General features: G+C 38.1%; 1 long non-coding RNA gene across 1 annotated transcript in view; it reads left to right on the forward strand.

The window, feature by feature from the left end:
• LOC117288554 overlaps positions 1-8,908 on the forward strand; it is a 31,163-nt gene extending 22,255 nt beyond the window's left edge. The window contains exon 3 of the long non-coding RNA XR_004518887.1: positions 8,831-8,908. This is a non-coding gene — a long non-coding RNA (uncharacterized LOC117288554). The remainder of the gene's footprint in view (positions 1-8,830) is intronic.
• The last annotated feature ends 14,981 nt before the right edge of the window (positions 8,909-23,889 follow it).

Below are 23,889 nucleotides of genomic sequence, written 5' to 3' on the forward strand. Positions count from 1 at the left end.
GTAGTGAAAAGCTACTTGGGTACTCGTTGATGCATAATGCATCAGATGTGTCGAGTGCAAGGAAGAAAGGTTCTACGATCTTTTGTATGGCATGCAATGAAACATGCAAAGAACAATATTCTGCCCCAAGATGACTTTTTAATATTTTAAAAAGATATCTATAATGTGTAACTGGTTAAATTTTCAGCTTTCTCCAGAAGACGATCAGAGCATACTGATGGAAACGTCGAACTGAAACCAACGATTCTTTTCAGAACCACCCCAAATCATTAGAGATAGTCATTACATGGTGTTACCACTAACCTTTCTATATTGGTTAAATTTTGTTATACTCTTGAATGTATATTGTAATACAAAATGTTAAATTTCCCACATGATTAGTGTAGTAATTTTGCCTGCCTGGAAATGCCATGGATCGTACAAGATCACTCTTTTTCTATATAAAGGTTACATGGTCAATAGCTCCTTCTCCTTCACAACCCCACCCCTCCTTAATAAAAACCAAACGAAAGTCCTTCTGCATAAATTTCCCTTCCTTCCTCCAAACTCCACAATCTAAACAAAGAGAGAAATACTACTGTGTTTTTCCTTTTCTCTTTGTGTTTGCTCCTCATGAGGAAAATGTATCCATCCCCGGAGCAATATTGACTCGAGCACAAAACGTCCGTGCTTACCGGCCACTTCAGCATACTACCAACCACTGTGGACAGAGTATTGGGTTTTCCAGATGAGCTTTTTGTAATGTTTGGAGTACTTTCCCCATACCGGAGTCCCAACCTCTACAACTGACCTTCCTTTAAAAGGGTTTTGATATCTTTTGCAGATCAAGGTTTTTCGCCATGACATGAATCCCTACTCACTGTGAATGAAGATTTTACCTGTAGAAGTTTCAGCTTTGTTAGTTGTCAACTTTTTGAGAAAATTAAGTGAAAATAACAGAGTGATGTTTTCAGGAGAGTTGCATAAATACCAGTACTGCAGTTCTGCAGTATACTAGTAAATCTGATGCTAAAATAATGTTTGTCTCCTGAGACGAAAATTATTTTCTATTTTGTTTTACCCATTTCTAAAAAACTACCGCACCTCAGACCGTAATATTTTAAGTGAGCTCTTGTTACTATCATTATCTTTAAACCGTGTAAGTTTAATGTAAAGCTGTGGACATTGTTTAGTGTCCTAAAAAAAAGTACCCAGACCCTTTAAAACCAATACAAAGGTCTTTCTATGATCAGACCTCCTTCTTCTTCTTTATCCAGGTCGCGAATGAATCACATATTTGCAGAGTGACATTTGTTAACCAACATCGTATAAGATTTTGTCAGCGTAGGAGAGAAATAATCGCGCAAAGGCTTTGAGTTACAGACACCGGGGAATAAATGGAATTGAACGCTCCCCCCTTTTTCAATTAGTATTTATGACTTGTGTCTCTGCACAGTGATAGTGCCTCCATGGATTAAAGCTTTAGTATGGGAAGATTTATGTCCAGAAGTCGTTGTTGTCCCCTTGTTGCCCCCTTTAATCCAGAACATATCAAGATCACAACGTTTGTTTACTTAGATGGAGGGGTGGAGGTTCGTTTTGTCCTTGTTAAGCCTTGTTAAACGAATAATTCGCAGCAGTTCAATTTTGCTCAACTCACTTGCGAATATCGCTGCAAAAGGAGGGTTGTGACGTCAAATTCGCTTCGCATTCGCATGAAGTATGAACCGGGCTAAAGATTTTCCGTTTTATCAAACTTTCTCTCTATTGATGAAAAGTTTCAATAACATGTCTGGAAACAATCAGAATCATTGGTGAGGGATAGAAGAGTTCACTTTTTAAAGCCTAATGCGGGGGTTTTCCCTAAATAGTTGTATGAGGCCATACATAGAATGCTACAATATCCAATTTGTCTAAAGGTTTCTTTTTGCCATTGTGATTTGTATGAAGTTTAAATTTGAAACCGCTGGAACAATCTGTGTCACCACTGATTTACAGATGGGGGACTTCACAGGACCACTTCAAGAAAGTTGTTGTCGGTCCTTTTGTGTGTCAGGTCTGTATTTTCATCTTTGAGAGGGCAAGGCTATTTTCATTTTGCAGAGGCCGAGACCAGGGCAATGGGGCGGTTCCTTGGCCTCCATTTAAATATATGCCTGGTGTATTAACTGTAGGACCACTTTGAGAGTTGCTTGGACCTTTTTACCATTTTGGTAAGCAGGGCCCAGGTGAGTCTTTTTACTACTCCTTTGTGGTGTTAACTGCTACTTGGCCAGCGGACCAAAGGGGTCGAACACTTAACTAATGATTTTTGAATAAAACAGAATTGATGTATCTGCAGTCTCTTCCACCCACACTTGACTTCACATCAATTCAGTTAGATTCTCTCTTCATTGGGCATGACAGAAGACGTCAATTAATAGTCAGAAGTCAGAGTCGACAAAATCAAATATTTCTTGGACCCAAAGGTGTAGTCCTCCCCATGTCTCTACACAGGTATTTGGCCTTTACTCTAGTATGCCACCCCTTTACTAACGAGCCACCACTCTGCTGTAATGAGACCTTCAAATCTACGGAGGTTGTATGATGCAGCGTTTGATAAGCTGACAAAAACTGGCGGAGCTTCCAAAGATGTTGTCTGCTTCCTAATTTAAGATCAGAGAATCGTTTATTGCCCGCTTTCCTTCCCCGAGAGTCATTTATCTTCTAGGAATAGCGGGTATGTTTATGCAATTCATGTCCGTGATAAATGACCACGGTGACACAGTTGTGATGTTTTAAAACAAGATTCTACGCCTAAACCGACAAATCCAACGCATGTGTTGTTGACAGTGTTTTAAAAAAGTGTTTGATTTCATGAACAAAATAATTGGTTTTAGGGGGGTGCCTGGATGTTCTCGCTGAAATAATTGTGCGCATGTTTTATGATCAGCAACGCATATTTCACTCTGAATATATTCTCATCTGTGGTGATTTTTCTTCATCAGAACTTGTAGCCTGTGAAGACTTAATGTTAACAAATGGGTCTGTGTTTCTATGTAAAAGTTTTTTTTTTTTGGTTAGACGACGCCGGAATGTCTTGCAAGTAATAGATGAATATAGATAAGCAGTTTGTTTTATGGCGACACTATTGGTGTACAGTGTAGGTCTGAGCTTACTTGATGTTTTATTCAGCAATAAACACAACAGTTAAACATCAACAAATCATGTTTTTGGAAGACGTGCGTGAGACTCCACGCCCTTTTTCCAGGCACATGAGTTTTTTTCCAGTAACAAAAGGCTGTATGAAATACAATGGTTCCTGAGAAAACAATTGATTATAAATGTTTCATTCGTTCTGTTACAATTACCCGAAAGACATGTTTCTCATTCCATCGCAGAATTTTACTGTCCTATAAGTACTTGTAAATTGCAAAAAACCAATCAAACTTTCCTGTCGAGTTTTTTCCTGAAACACAATTTTGCCCTTTAGTTGCATATGCTCTTTCTCCTCTAACTTTTTGTTCCATCATTTTTCCGGGCATACAACAATTTTTTTTTCTTCCCTTTTTTTTCTTTTTGTCTTCTAACATTTCCAAATTCATTTGAAATCAGATGGTGATCAAACTAAAACTTCTTAATTACTGCCGACCACTTTATGGTTTTACAGGGGATGAACCTTTAAATAAGCTGTTTGCCAGTAAGATTTGAATAATGTCTGGTATATTGACTTGCTTGGCCACAAGTGAATACACAATTTGAAATTCTTCAGACTACCTCTAGTGTTGCTAGGTTACATGGATAATGGCAAGCTCTTTCACAGTTACGTAATATACCTGAGCTTAATAGGGTCGTTTATATGACACAAGGAGAGCAGTCTTTGATGATCGGGAGGTTGCTATGCAAGAGCCTGTTCTGAACTTAGTTTTAATTAAATTTGCTGAAAAGCTTTTGTCCTGTATGGGTAATTACTCATGGTCTTTTTCAAAAAATACATTAATATTAGGCCTTGAATTGTGATCTTGAAGGGGCACAGCAATTTTCCTGTGGTAAGGGGCATTTGGAACTTTGTAAAGGGCACCACAGCAAAAGCACAGGGCACCACTGCAATTGATGTGGGTGTTGGTGGTTATTTTGGGGCCTCAAATGACTTCAAAAATCCATGCATCATACAGCAGAAAATGCAAGATCCAAGACACAATGTAATCTACAAAGGAATTGAATGTCTGTTTAAAAACTTTCACAAAGTAACTGTTTTCCTTCACACAAGTTTGTTTTTTGTTTGCTTTATGTCACCATCAAATAGGTTTTGGGTTAAGGGGCATTAGTGACAATCTAATAAACATTTGTTGACAGCTGTAATTAACAACATTGATGCCCTTTGTGTAATTACCAGAGTTAAATTATTCATCAAGGAGCTCAGTGTAGTGGAATTTTAATCCTTGGACGGATTTTAATTACACCTTTAATTGAGATAGATCATTGATGTGATTAATTCTATTGTCCACCCAACGGAAGATAGTGGTCATGGGGCACTTGTGAGGCTTTTGATTTTAAGCTGACTTTAATTGTCCCAGCCAAGTCTTTGAGCCTTGTAGGAGTGTATTGAACTAATGAGTAGTGGTAGTAAGTGTAGAGTAGAGTAACTGACTAGCCCTCCGTTGTCCAACAAAAGAACCTGGCCTTCCCTTCCCTTTTGAAGGGTTTCCTTCAGGTATGCTGTAGCAACTTGCTCTATGGTTAAAGGAAGGTAGGCTTAAACTGTTTATTTGAGACTGGTGGTGAAGGAACTTTATTGGAGACAGTTTTTAAAGGACGGCATCGGGTATCTGGTTTAGTTTCAGCAGGTGAGGAATTGTGGTAGTTTTGATTAAACTGCTGGCTTTTTATGTCAGGACCAAGTGTAAATATATTGAAGTTTTGAAGATACATGTAGGATCTGGAATTACCTGAAGTTTTTAACTTTCAATCTCAACTTTCACTGTGTATAGTTTCACTGGAATATTTTCACTACTTGAGCGTTGTATCTCCATTTGGTCTTATTGAAACTGACTGTCAAACAACTTCATTTTATCAAATATAGAGTCTCTACTTTTGAAATTCATCTTTGAAATCTTCACTTGGACCAGTATCCACTTGTCGTAAAGAGAAGGGGTTTGCCCCACTGTTTGTGAACAACTTCATTTTATCAAATATAGAGTCTCTACTTTTGAAATTCATATTTGAAATCTTTACTTGGACCAGTATACACTTGTCGTAAAGAGAAAGGGGTTTGCCCCACTGTTTGTGAACAACTTCATTTTATCAAATATAGCGTCTCTACTTTTGAAATTCATCTTTGAAATCTTCACTTGGACCAGCATCCACTTGTCGTAAAGAGAAGGGGGTTTGCCCCACTGTTTGTGAACAACTTCATTTTATCAAATATAGAGTCTCTACTTTTGAAATTCATCTTTGAAATCTTCACTTGGACCAGCATCCACTTGTCGTAAAGAGTACCTCTTTGTTTGTGGCAGCAATATGCACCCCTCACCTTGTATCCCCTTTAAAGGTGTTGAAGTAGAGAAAGAGGTAACTTTTCACCCAAACAATTGAATCTTAGAAAAGGCTTCGGGCATGGAGCCTTTCTCAGGCATCACAACTCAATGCAACAAAGGGTGTTTTTCTTTCATTATGAATTCTTCCAACTTTGATGAGCAATTGAGCTAAAATATTGACATGTTTGTTATTTTATGTATATGTTGGGATTCACCAAGTGAGGATACCATGGTCTCTAACAACCTGCCTTCTAAGAAAAAACATTTTTTTTTTTTTTTTATTGAAATGTCTCCTTGACCTCTAAGATCACAGACCAAGACCTGGGCCCAATTTCATAGAGCTGCTTAAGCAAAAAAAAATTGCTTAAGCAGAAACATCCTTGCTTACTAAAATCAGAGTAATGGCCAAGACTCAACCAAATTGTTATGGTAAGTAAACAACAGCTAAATACCAGTCACTAGCAATATGTATGGCATGACATTTTTGCCAGTAACATGTGTAAAATAAGCAAGCTCTTTTCGTGCTTAAGCAGCGCTATGAAATTGGCCCCTGAATCTCCCTTGATCAGACATGGTTCATGTATTCGACAGTACATAAGTTTGATAAGCTGATGATGTCAAGGTCCAAGAAGTCTGCGAATGTTATTTGTCCCCACATTCAGCAGTCTTTTCAATTCAAGCCTACATGTAGTAAATCCACCCACTGTACTTTACGCTTGTGTCTATAAATTTGATTTATATCTTTTTGTAATAAATGCTTTAAAGGCTGTGGACACTATTGGTAATTACTCAAAAAAATTATCGTCATAAAACCTTTCTTGAATACGAGTAATGGGGAGAGATTGATAGTATAAAACATTGTGAGAAACAGCTCCCTCTGAAGTGCCATAGTTTTCGAGAAAGAAGTAATTTTCCACGAATTTGATTTTGAGACCTCAAGTTTAGAATGAATAAGGGTGTTTTTTATTTCATTCAAATCTCGCAACTTCGACGACCAATTGAGCTCAAATTTTCACAGGTTTGTTATTTTATGCATATTATGTTTAGACACACAAAGTGAGAGAACTGGTCTTTGACAATTACCAACAGTGTCCACTGTCTATAATGTTGTATAACTTGATGACTCAGAATTTTCTTACACCTCCATCACATACTGTACTATCTTTTTTGTAATATCAAATAACAAACCACAGGGGAAACTAACTGGCTAAATTTTAAATGATTTTTGGAAGAATTGAACCAGCGACCTCCAGAGTAACGTGCCGGTGCTCTACCAACTGAGCTATCTAGCCCTATGTTAGTGGTCTCCCTATTTTGTCAATATCTTTGTTTTAGGGTAGCCAGGCAGAAGCTGCTAATTAACTGCCATACACACCCTTGGAAGTTGATGCTACAACCTGGGAAGTGAAAGCCAGGGGATAACCTTAAGTGGATGCAACTTTTTATTTCAGATATCAAGTAATATTCCACAAGGGAAACTGACTGGATAATTTTTTTAATGTAAAACACTAGATTTTGTTCCCACTGAGCTTTCCACACAACACTTTGCATTTTATGGATAATAAATAAATGACTTTGACCATGGAGTGATGATCATTCTGGCTATAGCGGGTCTAGGGTTCAACTCCCTTGGGAGGAAGTATTGGTTTCAGTATCAATTTGACTTGGCTCAATGACCACAGCTAATAATTGTATATTTTATAGCCTTTATGATCAAATTCTCGGGTGAATAATAAAGCTGCATTTATAATGTCCTTGTGACAGGCCTTTCTTAGAACGTAATACTTTCTTTATATACAGATGATGTACTCTGATCCTTTGTCATCAAACTACACAACACAAATTGTACATAATAACAATAAATTATCTACTCCACGGCAGTAGAATAAAGCAAGACAGTTCCCTAAGAACAACTCTACCTGGCAAGTAGATACACACATGGTGTTACCGCAAACCAAATATACATTGATACCTCACCATGCAATGCCTCAATATATAATAAATATGGTGTTCAGAAAGTTACGCTCAGTTTAGTTACGGGGCAATCGCCATTTGATCGAATCACTTTGGACAACTGTGAGAGACATATATTTTTGTTCAGTCAAATGCAATTTAAAGACCTGAAACAAAGTGCAGATTATTTTTTTATTTTTTTTTAAATCAAGAGAAAACCACAAAGAACAAAGTAGATTGTACAGTAGGGCTTTTAAAACCAGTATAAACACCAAGTAGAAATTATTTGAGAGACCTAGTTTCAATTCAGAGTGCTTCCGCCAAACATAACAAATTTTGGTCCAGAATACCTCATAGTTTTGAAACAACCTAGACAGAACCCTGATACAGGCTTGTGTAGATTGCATTATTTACATCTACTCTGCAGCAAGAACCAACAATTTCACTTTGCTTATTTGTAGCACAAACATATTGACCCAAGGTTTTGGTAATAACATCCCAAGATTTCGCGGAGCTAATATCCTGAAATTAACAGCGTCGTTGAGGTATTTAGTTGGTCTTTACACGCTAATGTTACCTGACCCATATGACATTGTGGTGTATACAATGAATTTAGTGGGAGGACTGACAAAAAACGATGAGCAATGCCTGAAGCTGTTTATACAATCCCCAGGGATTTCGATTCACACTGCATATAAAAAGCAAGCCTTGTAATATTTTCTTCTGCCGCGGGTAATCCGTTACATGTGCACTTTTTTGCTTGGGCGAGCATTTAGCCAGAGAAAACAGTGAGCGCCCTCAGCTATATTAAATATTTGATGAATCCAATCCATTTAGAGGGGGACGGAGTCGTCAAAGGGTGGGTTTGTTTGTCATTAAAATCCCGTGATCTGTGAAGTGGAAAGATGTTTATTGAAAGTTATTAAAAGGGTTGGATAATAAAAATCTGATGACTGGATCTATTTGAGTAATTTTGTTGTTGTTAGGATGTGTTTTTTGAGTTGTAGGCTTTGTGTACTTTGCATTGCTTGAGATGGCAATAATAAATGAAAGGGCGTTGAAAGGAATGACGGGATGTTTGGGCACTTTGTAAAGAAACTTTGCCAGAAGGCACAAAATCAATACCATATAACTATCAGCCAGACAGCAAAATTAGCTCCAAAAGCAGGATGAATGGGATGCCAGAAAGTAATGTTCGGTTTTTGATGTGGGAGGAAAACCCCAATGAGGGAAAAAACCCAATCCTCACATACAAGGCTCTGTTCTGGGGTGGGATTCGAACCAGGGTCCACAGAAATAAAAAATAAAAAGCAGAGAAAGACACCACTGAGCCAACTTGATCCTCAAATTTATTGTTGTTGTTTATCATGTTTATTTCACAGACTGGACATCTTGGAAACGGTAACACCTCAGAGAGAGGGACGCAGTGGATGTCTGACGTCACAACGAGAAGAATGTTTTCAGGTAGGTCTCTCTTTCATGAAAGCATTAATGCTGAGTAACCCTCATCTCCCTGTTGTGAGATACTATGATCCTTCCTCACTCATGCTCTAAATTCAGCAAAATATGGTAATTAACCCCCTCCCCTGTCCCAAACCATCGGATTTTAGGTGGTGTGGCAGATCCCTGTAATAAAGCAGGATCAGTTTACTATGGTGCAGTATACTCAGTCCAACAGACTCAATCAAACACATGCAGTAGAATTTTGATGGGACAGAAGCCGTTAGGGGTTACTATGCATAAACACCCATTTAGCTTTAACAGCACTACAGTTATCATTAAGAGGTGATAGGTCTGAGTTTGGCCGATTTGACTCCCAAATTAAGATTTACAATTTTAAATAGCTATTTTTTTTATAAACTTGAGAATGTTACAAGCTTTCTTTTAAAGCTATTGCATGAAAAAAAAAACTGCAAATGAAAGTGATTTAGAGAAAGGGCCTAGTTAATTTGGAACTAAAAATAAATTATTGTTAGGATCCCAAATTCATTCATGCCTACAAGCCATGTACATGTAGGTCTACCGTTTATCTTAAGTCTAAACTGTTTCATCCCATGCAAATGTAAAATATCTAAAACACCTACTCCCAAAAAAGGAAAACCAAAATAATACTTGTTCCCAAGAGCATGAGCACTTCTTAATGTTCCACTGATTAATTTGAAGGCAAATGATTGCCATTGTCTTCTAACCATCTCTTTAATTACCCTATGTTCATTATCTCAATGGTCGCCTAGCTGTGCAACCCTCTCAGGTATATGCATCAGAACTTTTTACTAATGGCATGTTTAATGACCTTTAGTAATTAGTGCGTCATTAACTCTTCATTGCATTTTGGAAGAAGTGACCTTAAACGAGATGTGGAGAAAAGGGTGTTGGACCTTCCTACAAGAAGATAAGTAGCCTTGATTTCAAGGCTGTGAGATAGATTTGGTTACAAAACATAAAACCCCAGCCGCCTGATTTTGATGCAACTCCAGCTGCCGTTGCAGACTCAAAAATTGTACACCACACTAAGCACTATGCTCTCACCATGGAATCACATACACAAGCGCTAACTCATCAGTGACCCCCTCCCCCCCCCCCCCATTGATACACCCTGAAAAGCTGCTGTTCTGTAATAGTGTTTCATGATGTATGCTACAGAAATCCCCTTCCCCCTTCTGTAAGAACTTTTCCCTATTTTTACTGCAGTGGATACATACATCATAAAGTAGCATTTAGATGTTTGCAATATTTTTCTCTTGACACTGGGCGATTTGGAAAATAAAATCCTTCTCAGTATTTGTTTTCTTCTAAATGTCATTGTTTCAGAATTGAGCCGTACCATCCACAATCAAATAAATATTATTTCTTGGTTTTACCTGTACCAAATAATGTGTAAAGCAATGGATACTCAGTACTTTCCCGAGTGAACATAATCCACAGGCGTACTTCTCAGTTGAGATTCGAACCCACAACCTTTGCTATTGTACAGCAGATGTCTTACCACTATCGATTGCCTGATAGCTAGAGGCAGTTCAAATCCTGTACTTTAGCAGCGGGTACCACTACAATTTAATAGATGCTCAATTTGTATCAGGGAAAAAAAAAATCTTGTTATTGCGCATTAGAAACTGTTCCCTAAATAGATTTTAGTAAGAAAAGTTGCCACGAGCCCCCAGCCTCCATCTGTCAGAAATCATACACATTGTACAGTGCGTCACAGTGGACCGTTATTTTTAACAGTCCTGTGTGACCAGTTGTTTTGACAAATTATAATAATTAATGATATTGAATCTGCGCTCACTATTTAAAAAAATCACTTGATATATATAACTCATTGTCATGGACTCTCATCTGAAAAACATTCACCGTAAAACAAGAAATCCCATATGTTATACATACTTCCTTTTGCAGTTAATTTTCATCCCTCCGCTAACTCTCAGTGGAAATCATCGTAAATTTTCCAACTACCCAGTCTCGCTGACTTTCTGTTTGAAACAAACAGTTTAATTTTTTTCAAAAAAAAAACCCCCCAAATTATCAACCTACGCTTCCCTCTCTCCCCCACACATCAGTCAGCCTTGTTTCCCTCTCTCCTGTCTCATTCTCTTTCTCTCAAACAACATGCACTTAATTCTTTCAGCCTTTCTCTAAGTATAATCCCAACGACGACATCCATAGAGAATAACCCCATCAGCTGGAGCGTTAATATTACATGGCCCTTCTTACCCTGGAAATCTACTTTTCATGATTACAGGGTAAGCGCTAAAGTTCAACAATAACTGTAAGCTAAAATATTCAGGGAAATTATTTATAATGTCTCAGGCACTGTACACCTTTGGTCATTGTCAAAGACAAGTATTCTTACTGTATAGGTGTTTCCCAACATATGCATCAAATAACAACTGTGAAAATTTCGGCTCAAAATTGGTCTTAAAGTAATGATAGAAAAAAATACAATTGTGAGTGCTTTTAGATGCCTAATAAAGGGCTTTAGGCCTGAAGTCTTTTAGTGTTCAAAAAATAGAAAGTAAGAAAATACCCCTTTCTCAAAAACTATGTTACTTCAGAGGGAGCAGTTTCTCACTATGTGTTATACTATCAACAGCCCTCAAATTGTTTGTTACCAAGTATTTAAGCTAACAATTATTTTGAGTAATATTACCAACAGTGTCCAGTTGCTTAAAGGAGTGCACAGGTATAACTGTCAACACTGTTTGTAAGCAAAAAATGATAGACAAAATAAGTAGTAATGTTAAGTGCACTGGCAAAAATTCCTAAGTAATCTGTGAAATATTGTCTTCTCTAAACAGAGATAATATAAGGCCCTGCTTGCAAGAATCCAGAGCAATAACCTCATCAACTCGGGTCGATTTCACAAAGAATTAGGTAGGGGATATTACAAACTTATGGCTAGTCCTAAGTTAGGACGAGTGACTTAACCTAACTCGAGATAAGACTAGTCTTAACTCTTTCTTATAGGTTTTTAGCCCTAAATTTCAACACTGACTTTGCAGGGAAAATGATCAGGAAAATGAGTAGTAATGTCAAGTGTAAAGGCAAAAAGTTCTAAGTAATCTGTGAATAATATTGTTTACTCTATTAAAGGTAGTGGACACTATTGGTAATTACTCAAAATAACTATTAGCATAAGACCTTACTTGGTAATGAGTAATGGGGAGAGGTTGGTAGAATAAAACATTTTGAGAAACGGCTCCCTCTGAAGTGGAGTAGTTTTCGAGAAAGAAGTAATTTTCCACGAATTTGAGGTCTCGAAATCAAGCATCTGAAAGCACACAACTTTGTGTGACAAGGGTGTTTTTTCTTTCATAGTTATCTCGCAACTCCGACGACCAATCGAGCTCAAATTTTCACAGGTTTGTTATTTTTTGTAAATGTTGAGATACAGCAAGTGAGAAGACTGGTCTTTGACATTTACCAATAGTGTCCACTGGCTTTAAGCAGATAATGTTGGGTCCTGCTTGCAAGAATCCAGAGCAGGCCAATGTACTCGGTGCATACCACAGTCTACCTCCTCATTCTACCTCCTCATTCTACCTCCTCATACTACCTCCTCATTCTACCTCCTCATACTACCTCCTTATTCTACCTCCTCATACTACCTCCTTATTCTACCTCCTCATACTACCTCCTTATTCTACCTCCTTATTCTACCTCCTCATTCTACCTCCTCATACTACCTCCTTATTCTACCTCCTCATACTACCTCCTCATTCTACCTCCTCATACTACCTCCTTATTCTACCTCCTCATACTACCTCCTCATTCTACCTCCTTATTCTACCTCCTCATACTACCTCCTCATTCTACCTCCTCATACTACCTCCTTATTCTACCTCCTCATTCTACCTCCTCATACTACCTCCTTATTCTACCTCCTCATACTACCTCCTTATTCTACATGTACCTCCTCATACTACCTCCTTATTCTACCTCCTCATACTACCTCCTCATTCTACCTCCTCATACTACCTCCTTATTCTACCTCCTCATTCTACCTCCTCATTTTACCTCCTTATTCTACCTCCTCATACTATCTCCTCATACTACCTCCTCATTCTACCTCCTTATTCTACATGTAACTCCTCATACTACCTCCTCATTCTACCTCCTCATTTTACCTCCTTATTCTACCTCCTCATACTACCTCATCATTCTACCTCCTCATTCTACCTCCTCATTTTACCTCCTTATTCTACCTCCTCATACTACCTCCTTCTTCTACCTCCTCATTTTACCTCCTTATTCTACATGTACCTCCTCATTCTACCTCCTCATACTACCTCCTTATTCTACCTCCTCATTCTACCTCCTCATTCTACCTCCTCATTCTACCTCCTCATACTACCTCCTTATTCTACCTCCTTATTCTACCTCCTCATTCTACCTCCTCATACTACCTCCTTATTCTACCTCCTCATACTACCTCCTCATTCTACCTCCTCATACTACCTCCTTATTCTACCTTCTCATACTACCTCCTCATTCTACCTCCTTATTCTACCTCCTCATACTACCTCCTCATTCTACCTCCTCATACTACCTCCTTATTCTACCTCCTCATTCTACCTCCTCATACTACCTCCTTATTCTACCTCCTCATACTACCTCCTTATTCTACATGTACCTCCTCATACTACCTCCTTATTCTACCTCCTCATACTACCTCCTCATTCTACCTCCTCATACTACCTCCTTATTCTACCTCCTCATTCTACCTCCTCATTTTACCTCCTTATTCTACCTCCTCATACTATCTCCTCATACTACCTCCTCATTCTACCTCCTTATTCTACATGTAACTCCTCATACTACCTCCTCATTCTACCTCCTCATTTTACCTCCTTATTCTACCTCCTCATACTACCTCATCATTCTACCTCCTCATTCTACCTCCTCATTTTACCTCCTTATTCTACCTCCTCATACTACCTCCTTCTTCTACCTCCTCATTTTACCTCCTTATTCTACATGTACCTCCTCATTCTACCTCCTCATACTACCTCCTTATTCTACCTCCTCATTCTACCTCCTCATTCTACCTCCTCATTCTACCTCCTCATACTACCTCCTTATTCTACCTCCTCATACTACCTCCTTATTCTACCTCCTCATACTACCTCCTCATTCTACCTCCTTATTCTACCTCCTCATACTACCTCCTCATTCTACCTCCTCATACTACCTCCTTATTCTACCTCCTCATTCTACCTCCTCATTTTACCTCCTTATTCTACCTCCTCATACTATCTCCTCATACTACCTCCTCATTCTACCTCCTTATTCTACATGTACCTCCTCATACTACCTCCTCATTCTACCTCCTCATTTTACCTCCTTATTCTACCTCCTCATACTACCTCATCATTCTACCTCCTCATTCTACCTCCTCATTCTACCTCCTCATTTTACATCCTTATTCTACCTCCTCATACTACCTCCTCATACTACCTCCTCATTCTACCTCCCCATTTTACCTCCTTATTCTACATGTACCTCCTCATTCTACCTCCTCATCAAGTCTATGACACGGAAGCTTTCCGCTCTCTCAACACTTTCCCTCTTCCCTGTTTTCTCTCTGGGGTTTTCACTGTAGTGTGCCATACAGAGGAGCCGAGATGATATATCGATTGTTGTTTAATGTTCGGATTGATTCATTATTGATGTTAACTTGGTTAGCCAGCTTGTATGCCCTCCCCCACGGGAATGTGTTTTCTTGTTTTTCTGTTGTAGTTGTATGAATGTCAAGGCATTGGAACACCATCCCACCAAGCAACCTCATTATAACGGTATCATGCACAAAGTGCAAAAAATCCATAGTTGTGGCTGCTGCGGATAAAATTGCTGTTTTTCTCCGGTTCATACGCACTAATAATCCATCTTTGCAGGTGAGCTTGGCATTATGGAATACTGTGTGATGGCAGATTTTGCTGAGAAGGGGGGGGGGGGAGAGAGTTCAATCACACATTGGAGGATAGAGATGTGAATGCTCTTTTTAAACACTGCGATAAAGCGCTGATATACGCCAAAAATCACACCCCTAAATAAAGAAAAGAGGAATTGTTTTCAAAACAATATTGAGTTGTTGAAGAAACTATCAAAGGTTTTAAAAAAAACAGTCTGCTTGTAGTTAGAATTGACTTGTAAGTTGTGTTTGAAGCTTTGCATGGTACGGAAAATCAAGGGAACTATTGCGAGTACAACCATGTGTTAATCTCTTTGGGAGGAGTGTTGTCTCTGACAAGAGTTGGTGTGGTCTCAACGTTTCGAATAGTATCTCTGCTTGTCTTCAGGAAAACAATTCACTTATCTTTGCAACCTTCTCCACACCCGCCAGTCTTTTTTTTTAATCAAAAATCCACTTCAGCTGTTGTATTGAATGCCTCACACTCACGTACCAATGTAGGATCTAAAGCTTTTGCTGCAACTGGGCCAAAATGCTGGAATCGTCTTCCTCAATCTGTTCGTTTAACCAATTCCCTGAGTTCCTTCAAATCCCAATTATAAACCCACCTCTATCCTAAGATTGAATCATTGTTAATTGCATTGTTTTGTCATCATTGTTTTGTCATCATTGTTTTTTCAAACATGTAATTTATCTTTTTGTTTGGTTGCTATTGATTTTCTGAAGCGCTTTGTATCGCTTTTGTAAAAAGCTTATAAGTAAGGTTATTATTATTATTATTATTGGTATTATTATTATTACTATTATTATTCACATACTTGTTGAAAGAAAAACAATTGTAACTTGAACTCATGTAGTTGGGATAAATACAAACTTTCCATAATCCATAATGTAGGGTGTTCTATTGGGATATGGCTCAAAGATTTCTGCAATGCAGGTGGTAATTACTTCTCTCTTTAATGCTGTGCAATCATTTTGTGAAGATTGCGCGGTTTCCTTTGTGTACGGCAGATAATCATCATGGCCAACTGCATCACATTCACCTTAATTGCATACGAGCAGTGATGTGTGTGATGGTATGTAGGCAGCTAGAGTGTGTATGATGTTTCACACGTTCACCTAGTTTGCAGGGACCACTTTCATGGCTCTGCTTACCGCCGGATTCTGCGCTTACAATCACCATTCTCCGTTAACATGCAAGCCCCAAATTTCTGCGCTAACAGTGTAAGTGTAGAATGTTTGGTAACATGGAGTATGCACGCGCACAAGCCAAAATTCCCTGCTAACCCAGAAAATACGCTTGAGGATAGCACAGAAATCCCTGCTTCCGCAAGCGCCGATTCTTTGCTTACGGTAAGCAGAGCCATGAAATTGGTCTCATTTTTTACATACCAGGCGTTGAAGCGAGATCGTCTGATACTCTTTAAACCGGTGGTCCTATTTATGAATCGTCCTCGCTCGCTTGTCATCAACATTTGGGACTCGGAAGCGTGGTCCTGGCTCATGGTCCACAGGGAGTTGTTCCAATTGCATTCCAAGAAATGGAGCATTTTTCATTTTTGAAATCAATGATAAATTCTGGAATATTTGTAAGCATCTTCCCATTGCTGTTTTTCATGAACAGTTGATGCTTGAGTTTTTCTTCTTTGACCCTCCCTGGGCTACATAGTTTATTAGGTTGGAAATAATAGTCAATTACACCCACTTTTGAGCTATAAAAGTACTAGAATTGCATGCTCTTTAGGTTTTTGCACCAAACGTCAATCAAACTTTGATGCACTTAAGATTCGGAGAAATGAGGAGAAGATTGAACTTTAAACAAGAAATTAAATGAAGTTATTGACTGACTGTCTTAATTCAAACTCAGGAACATACCGCCATAACCCCAGGGAGGGTAAGAGCAATGCTATAAATACCTGCTCAAAAGGTTTCGCTAAGTTTTGGTGTCAAGCCTAAGGCCTTTTCCAAACCATGGCTTAGGCTCTGTCTCTGGCTTCAGGCTCTGTTTGATGTTGGAAACACTGTACAGAATGTTTTAAAACATTGTTAGAAAGATACAAAGATACCCCCTCTGAAGCAATGTAGTTTTCTAGAAAGAGGTCATTTTTTTCACCCCAATAAGTGAATCTGAAAAAGAATTCAGTCTCAGGCATCTGGAATTCTGCCTAGATGCAAGAAGGTTTTTTTTTCTTTGATTATTTTCTTGCAACTTTCATGACCAATGGGAGACTTTCTGGGACGACAGAGGGCAGCAGACATACCGGGTAAATCCATTGTTCTCAGAATTATGCGCATGTTCAGAACTACGTAAACAATGGAAATTTACCCGGCATGTCTGCTGCCGCCTAGCGTTGGAAAGTCTCCTATTGGGCCCCACTTTCCACAGGATTGTTATTTTATGCTTATGTTGGAATACACCAAGTGAGGAAACTGGTCTTCGACAATAACCAAAAGTATACCCTGCCTTTAAAACAGGATGAGGAGCACTTTACAACTTATCTTCTTAAAACAGATGTCCCTGTATTCTGACTAAACGAAGGTTAGTTACAAAATTAAAGTTGAAGTTTATCTCAAGAAAATTATCGATGCTTCCCATCAGACCTTGGGGTTTATGGTCAAGTTCCCCAAGTCCAAGGTTATAGATCAGTATGGCTTAAATTCACACATCATAGGCACCACTCTATTGTTCAAGATAAGGTCCACATTGGTTGCAGTATATTTTTAAAAACTCAAAGGGTTGCTCTATGATTGGTCTGGAATAGTATAACAAGTACTGAAAGGCTTGCTCTATGATTAGTATTGCATTCCTACAGGAACATGCAAAATATGTGAACTTATTCTAGTTTTATTTTGGAACAAAGCCAAGTTATTGACAAGAGGACGACTTGGAATAGCCGACCTCCGGATTAGCGTGCAAGCGCTTACCCATCTGAGCTATCTAGCCCAAAACATTTTCCTAATCAGTTTCCTCATTTTCTCTTGTGGTTTATTACTTGCTATCATTCCAGTTTATTTACAAACTGCTTGTTGAGAGCCACTGACTGAGTGTATTTCTTATAGTATAATGTCAAAGCACAAGTTGAAAAGTTATCATTCAAAACGGTTCAGTCAATTCTAAAGGCACTTTTTATAACAGTTTAATTCATATGGTTTTAGTGTAAAGACACAATTGTAGACAAATTATTTCGAGTTTAGAAAATACAATTAAGAGAAGAGAGGAAAAAACGGGGCTGAGTGTTCTATTTTTAATTAATACAAAATTAGCTGTACTAAATCATAATTATGAAAAATTTCTTAAAATTTCTTGAGACTTTGCATTCGTATTAGGAACTTTCACAATTTCATAGTTTGTTCTTTGACAAAGAATAAGTAACTGGGTCGGGAGTTTGTCTAAGTGAGACACATTTCCGGTATGGGGACAAAATCAGAACCAATGAGGTTTTCCTGTGTATCTGTCATGACCATGGTTTTTTTATATACCGCGTTTCTTCTTTTTTTAAATGATGGATGTGAGCAAACACCACTGTAACAGTAAATATGTTTTCAGCGCAGTTTCCACCATTTCCTTTGATCTTCTTCCGTTATCGTCTTTTTTCGTCTACCCACTTCTGGAGGACCGACGTGTCGGCATAAACATAGAGTAAATGAAAGGGTTGCCGGGGCGATGTTTAACTAGGACTCATTCAGGCGATAGTAGAAGAACAGCGTTCTGGTGAGCCATCCGTCTTGATTGCTCATTACTGCTCTAACGTTAATATAAACACCATACTATATGATGGTATGATGCCCGCTCATATGTACATACAGGCTAGCAATTACATGTACACCAGTGGAGCACTTGATCTGACTCCCATTTGACTTTTTTTCCCGATGTATTTTCTTCCTTGCGTTTTTTTTTTTTTCTGATTTAAATTACATTACTCGGAGTCAAGGTGTTTAGCTGTTTCATTACATACATGGGTAAGTCGGTTTGGGCTCTCCGCAGCGGTAGCCCGAGATGCAGGCTACCAGCTTGACTCCATCGTGTGTACTTTACCAGGGGAATAGAGCTCATCTACGTGCTGTGCTACAACAAACCCTGTCAGGTCTCTCCGTAACCGTGATGAGAGAGCTTTTGTCCCATCCATAATCAAATTATTTTTTTTCGAAAGAGGGCTGGTGTACTTTTTTCTTTCCCCCTCTCTCACATTTTCCCCCGATGTTCATGTATGTCTTAAACAGCCTTTAGTCCTTGAGAAGGATCGTTGATGCCCGGTATCTTGCTACCTCGGACTTAAAAGTCATTCTGTGCTGGCTTGAGCTGTAAGGAGAAGGTGAGTGTATTTTTGTGACTGAGGAAAAAATGTATGTCAAACGGGGCTTTGCGTGAGCGGTATTAACAAGATGTTCATGTTTTCTGCTGTTAAGTTCAGACGTTTGCTTTTTCTCACTTGATGTCGTCATATAAGCTGTTTATGTTGGCCTTCTTAGCCCAGGGCCCAATTTCATGGAGCTGCTTAAGTGCAAAGAAGTAGCTAAGCACAACAAATTATGCTTACCAATATCAGAACATGGTTACCAGCCAAAATACCATGTCACATGTACACTTCTGCTTATTTCTGCTAAGCAGAAAATTGTTAAGCAATATTTTCTGCTAGAGCAGCTCTATGAAATTAGGCCCTGGTAAAGCCAATCAAGGCCATTGCTAACTTATCGTTATTGTCATACTGCAGCTATCGTTTTACTTTTGCACTTTCAGCAGCCCAAACCATGGATTTTATAAAACACAATTTGTCATCTCGTATTCAGGAGTGCCCAATTTCATAGAGCTGCTTAAGCAGACACTTTTTTGCCTAGCAACAAATTAGCAGGATACCAGTCAGATTTTGTAAATGTGACATGGTATTTTGCCTGGGTTAACCTTATTTTGGTAAGCATAGTTTTGAGCAGTTTTCTGGTCAGTATAACCCATTCAAGAAATCTATAAAAAAAAAAGATCGCTCTTTGATCAACGAAAAAATTGATCTGATAAATGAGCAATATCACAAAACAAATAAATTAGGCCAAGCAATGAAAAAAGTCAATAGGATTGATATTAAGTGTATAGATGTAGCCATCAATCAAGTAGCAGATATGGAACAATGAAGTTATGGTATTGCTTAGCAACTGTTGCTATGCCAGTCAAGCAATCGCAGCGTCTATTAGGCGTTCAGATACAGTTCATGACCAAGGCATGCGTTGCTATGCTGGAACTGTCTTATTTCAATAAAAAACTTATTTCAAGAAAAACTGTCAGTCCACACAAATTTTTTCTATTAATATTTTGGGAGTGACATAAGAAAAGTTTTGTTTAAATAAGATTGTTTTCTTATTTCATGAATACAAGTGTATGAGGGTTGGTCACAGAGTAAGTCAGATTTGTCCAGCTTTAAGTTAACTTATTTTATTTTTCTACCATTATAACGGGTGGAACCTTCTCCGCTCGGAAACCTTGTCAAGCCCCTTGTCCCCCTAAATAAGATCAAAAATGGAATACAAAAATTTCAATACTTTAAATACCCCCAACCCTAATTTATGTCAACGGCTTTGCTTGCCCACTCCCCCCTAAAAATATAAATTAAAAAAAAGAAATTTAAGAAATTAAAAAAATTGTTTTAAACACTGCTAATGAACACTTGTTTTATATGTATAGATAGGAAGAGTTGACTTGAAGAGGATGCTAAAAAGAAAAGAAAAAAAAGGGCTACTGTTAACTTGAAGATGCTAAAAAAAAAACACTCTTTGTGGATTGATTTTAGGTTGATGCATCTACTGAAACCAGATGCCCTAGTTCCGTCTCCTATTTATCGGCTTCAGAAACTTTGATTCCCTTTCTCCATCCATCTCATTTGTCATCATTCCTCATCATCCTGTCACCTCTTCCTCATGATCCTTAGTTTCTTCCCTCCATCACTTCCGTCTCTTGCATATTCAGTTTTTGCGGCTCGCTATTACTCTTAGAAAAGATGAAAAGCTTTAGAAATGTCCGCCGTGTAACCTGAAGTCATAAAATCATTACAGTATGTGAAAGCCCCGATGTCATTATTGCGTGGGTTGTTGTGTTTCCTTCAGAACAAGAATCAAGAAAGAAAAAATTCTAAAAGTTTTGTATAATCACCCTTTTTTCTCTCGGCAAGGCTACTTTTTACTCTTCGTGAGATGTTATTCATTTGGTGGGAACACTTTATAAATACTGTCATGAGTACAATTTATTTATTGTAACGTTTTCGTCGTTAAAAAAATGTGGTTCAAGAACAATGTGGTTTAAAAGCAATATTATCAACAAACTCAGAGCTGCCAACTCTCCTTGATTCTGCAGAAAGTTCCCTAAAAATAAACCAATCTTTCCATGTTCCGATGAACAAATTTGAATATCTCCCTGATTATGGAAACTTTGTCTCCTGATAGTTGTAAAAAATCTCCCTGATTGCAAAATACAATTGTTGGCAGCTGTGCAATATTATCAAGAACAATATTTTCAGAGCCAACACTCTTCCAGAACTCGTTTGCTAGTTACAGTTACTTCTTTTCTTCCATACCATGCAAAGCTTCAAACATCACTTTATATCATCGTCCTTTCACTTGTTTGTAAACACAACATCTTTCAGCTAGCTCAGTAAACATACACACTGACTCCATGTGCTTATATGTACATAACCTGAACTTGGCAGTTGAACACACACCTCATACACAAGATGTGTGTGTGTTCATTCCACAAAATTAAACCTTTATTGTGCCGGCGCAAGCAATACCACACCACCAGGTTCCCTGCACTTTTGTGGTCAATGATTAAAACACATTCACAGATTTCGCCGCTTGAGGAAGCAACAATTTACAGTGTAATTTCATTCAATAAATTTTTGTTACGGTGTTCATGATCAGAAGCACACATGTCAAATCATGTCTGACGTCATGCTTCAGGGCTAACCAGGAGATGGTGGGAGACGGTGGATATTGGATGCTCAGTTTTGAGAACTTATAACTTGATTTCCTGTTGAACATGCAAATGCTGAGGAAAACTTGTTGATGAACAAGAAGTTAATGTCTTTCTTTAAACATACTCTCATTACTAGTGATATGAGATGGGAAGCCAAGTCTAATGTTACGATAATAATGATGCAGGGACTCCCTGGCCAGTCTAGGTCTGGATATTTTCCCAAGTCTCCCCAACAGTAACGCAAAACTAGACAAACAAGCTCTTAAGAAAGTGAATGTCTTGCCCCTCAAGTCATATTCATAATGTTCCATTTACATTTCTCCAATCAATTTCCATTTTACCTGTAGAAGTTACCTTGCTACAAGGACATTCAGTACTGTAAATACAACAGGCATAACAACTCCTTTATATAATAGGATTTGAGGCATTGTTCCTCTATAGTTGATCAACCAATTTCCTTTGTTTGTTGTTACTGCCACCGAAGCAAATTTTTTCTTGCGGGCATTTAGTTGTTTGTCTCATTATTTTGAATGTTCTGTCATTTCAAACCATTATCAAATCATGTCTAAGACTCTATCAAACAGAGATTTAAAAAAAAAAAAAAAAAAAAAAAAACATTACACAAGTTTGACATTTATGATATTCAAAGTTAAAGTAAACCTAATATTAAAAAAAAACAAAAAAAATTTCTTTAGTTATGTTTTTTAACCCATGGATTACTTTATTTACTTTTTTACTATCTTCTTTTATCCTCCACAACCGAGTACCTTAGAAGAAGACTTTCAACCCTTTACACTGGAGCTAAAACTGATAAATAATATAAAGATATTGATACCAGAAGTTGTAAAAATTGATTGTAAATTCTTGTCAACCTCTCTCCAAGATGTGCCCGCACCAATCCCCCTGTCCTCTTATAATATATAAGGCTCTTCAAAACTACACCGTAACATAATTTAAGATTCATTTCCACCTCTATCAAGCTCTACCATTCTTTTGCAACTACTCTGAATACTCTACACTTCCTCAAAATGCCTCCACCCCTATCCAACCCCTTCATCGTGTCCCAATACTCCCCAAGTCTCACCACTTTCTTTATCCAACTTTTCACAACTTGTCCACCGTAGATCAAATACTTCCCAAAGTTCCATATGAACCCAACCCAAAACACATACTGTACTTTACTTTACTTAACTTCACAAAGTAAAAACAAAACAAAAATAAAAAAATCCAAACCTTTCCAATGTATACTCTACTTAACTTCTCAAAATTCCCTAAACCCCCATAACAACCATAGTTTCCCAAGACTTCCAAACTACACTCGCATACTGTACTTATCCCAAAGTTCCAAAGTTTCAAGCCCCAACCTAGCTCCTTACCTGCCAATTCTCTATAACCCAAACTACACCTCTCAACAAAATTGTTAACTCTCCAGTCCTTATCACACTCTTACTTAATTTTCCAATGTTCTTACATCCCTAATTCAAAGACACCATAAGTATGCTTTTGCGTTTTTTAACTAATAACCCTTTCAGTTATTGTCCAGTGATTAACCATTGTGCAATTCAACCAAAATAGTTATTGGTATGACCGCGAAAATGCCACTCGGGAACCAAATTCATCGAAAAAAAAATCCAAACGTGTACTCTTCCATAACCCTTCCAAATTCCATAAAATGCCAATTTCAAATTTGGTTCACACTGCTTTCTCCCATTCCCCTCGACCCCTCAACCCCACTTCTGGAAAACAAAATCCAATAAATCTACGGATGCATGAGTTTGAAATATTTTGTGCACAAGTTTAGTGATGGAGATTTGTACACAATGTAATTCCAATGGCACTTGATCACTGCCCTCGTTACACTACCCTGTCCCAACATCCGCTTGTTTCTAATAACGCGGTTGAGAGATGCGTAGTGTTCATTGAAGAGGGAGGTATCCTTGTTTAATCAAGAGTCTATGTTGATCTTAAAGATGCGCGGAGGATTGAAGTGTTTTCATATGTTGTGTTTTCATCAAAGGTGAAAGTTCCTTCGCGCGTCCTCTTGATAAAATAAAAAAAACAGAATGGTAAATTGAAGG

The sequence above is a fragment of the Asterias rubens genome, chromosome 3 (assembly GCF_902459465.1).
Source record: "Asterias rubens chromosome 3, eAstRub1.3, whole genome shotgun sequence".
Classification (NCBI taxonomy): domain Eukaryota; kingdom Metazoa; phylum Echinodermata; class Asteroidea; order Forcipulatida; family Asteriidae; genus Asterias; species Asterias rubens.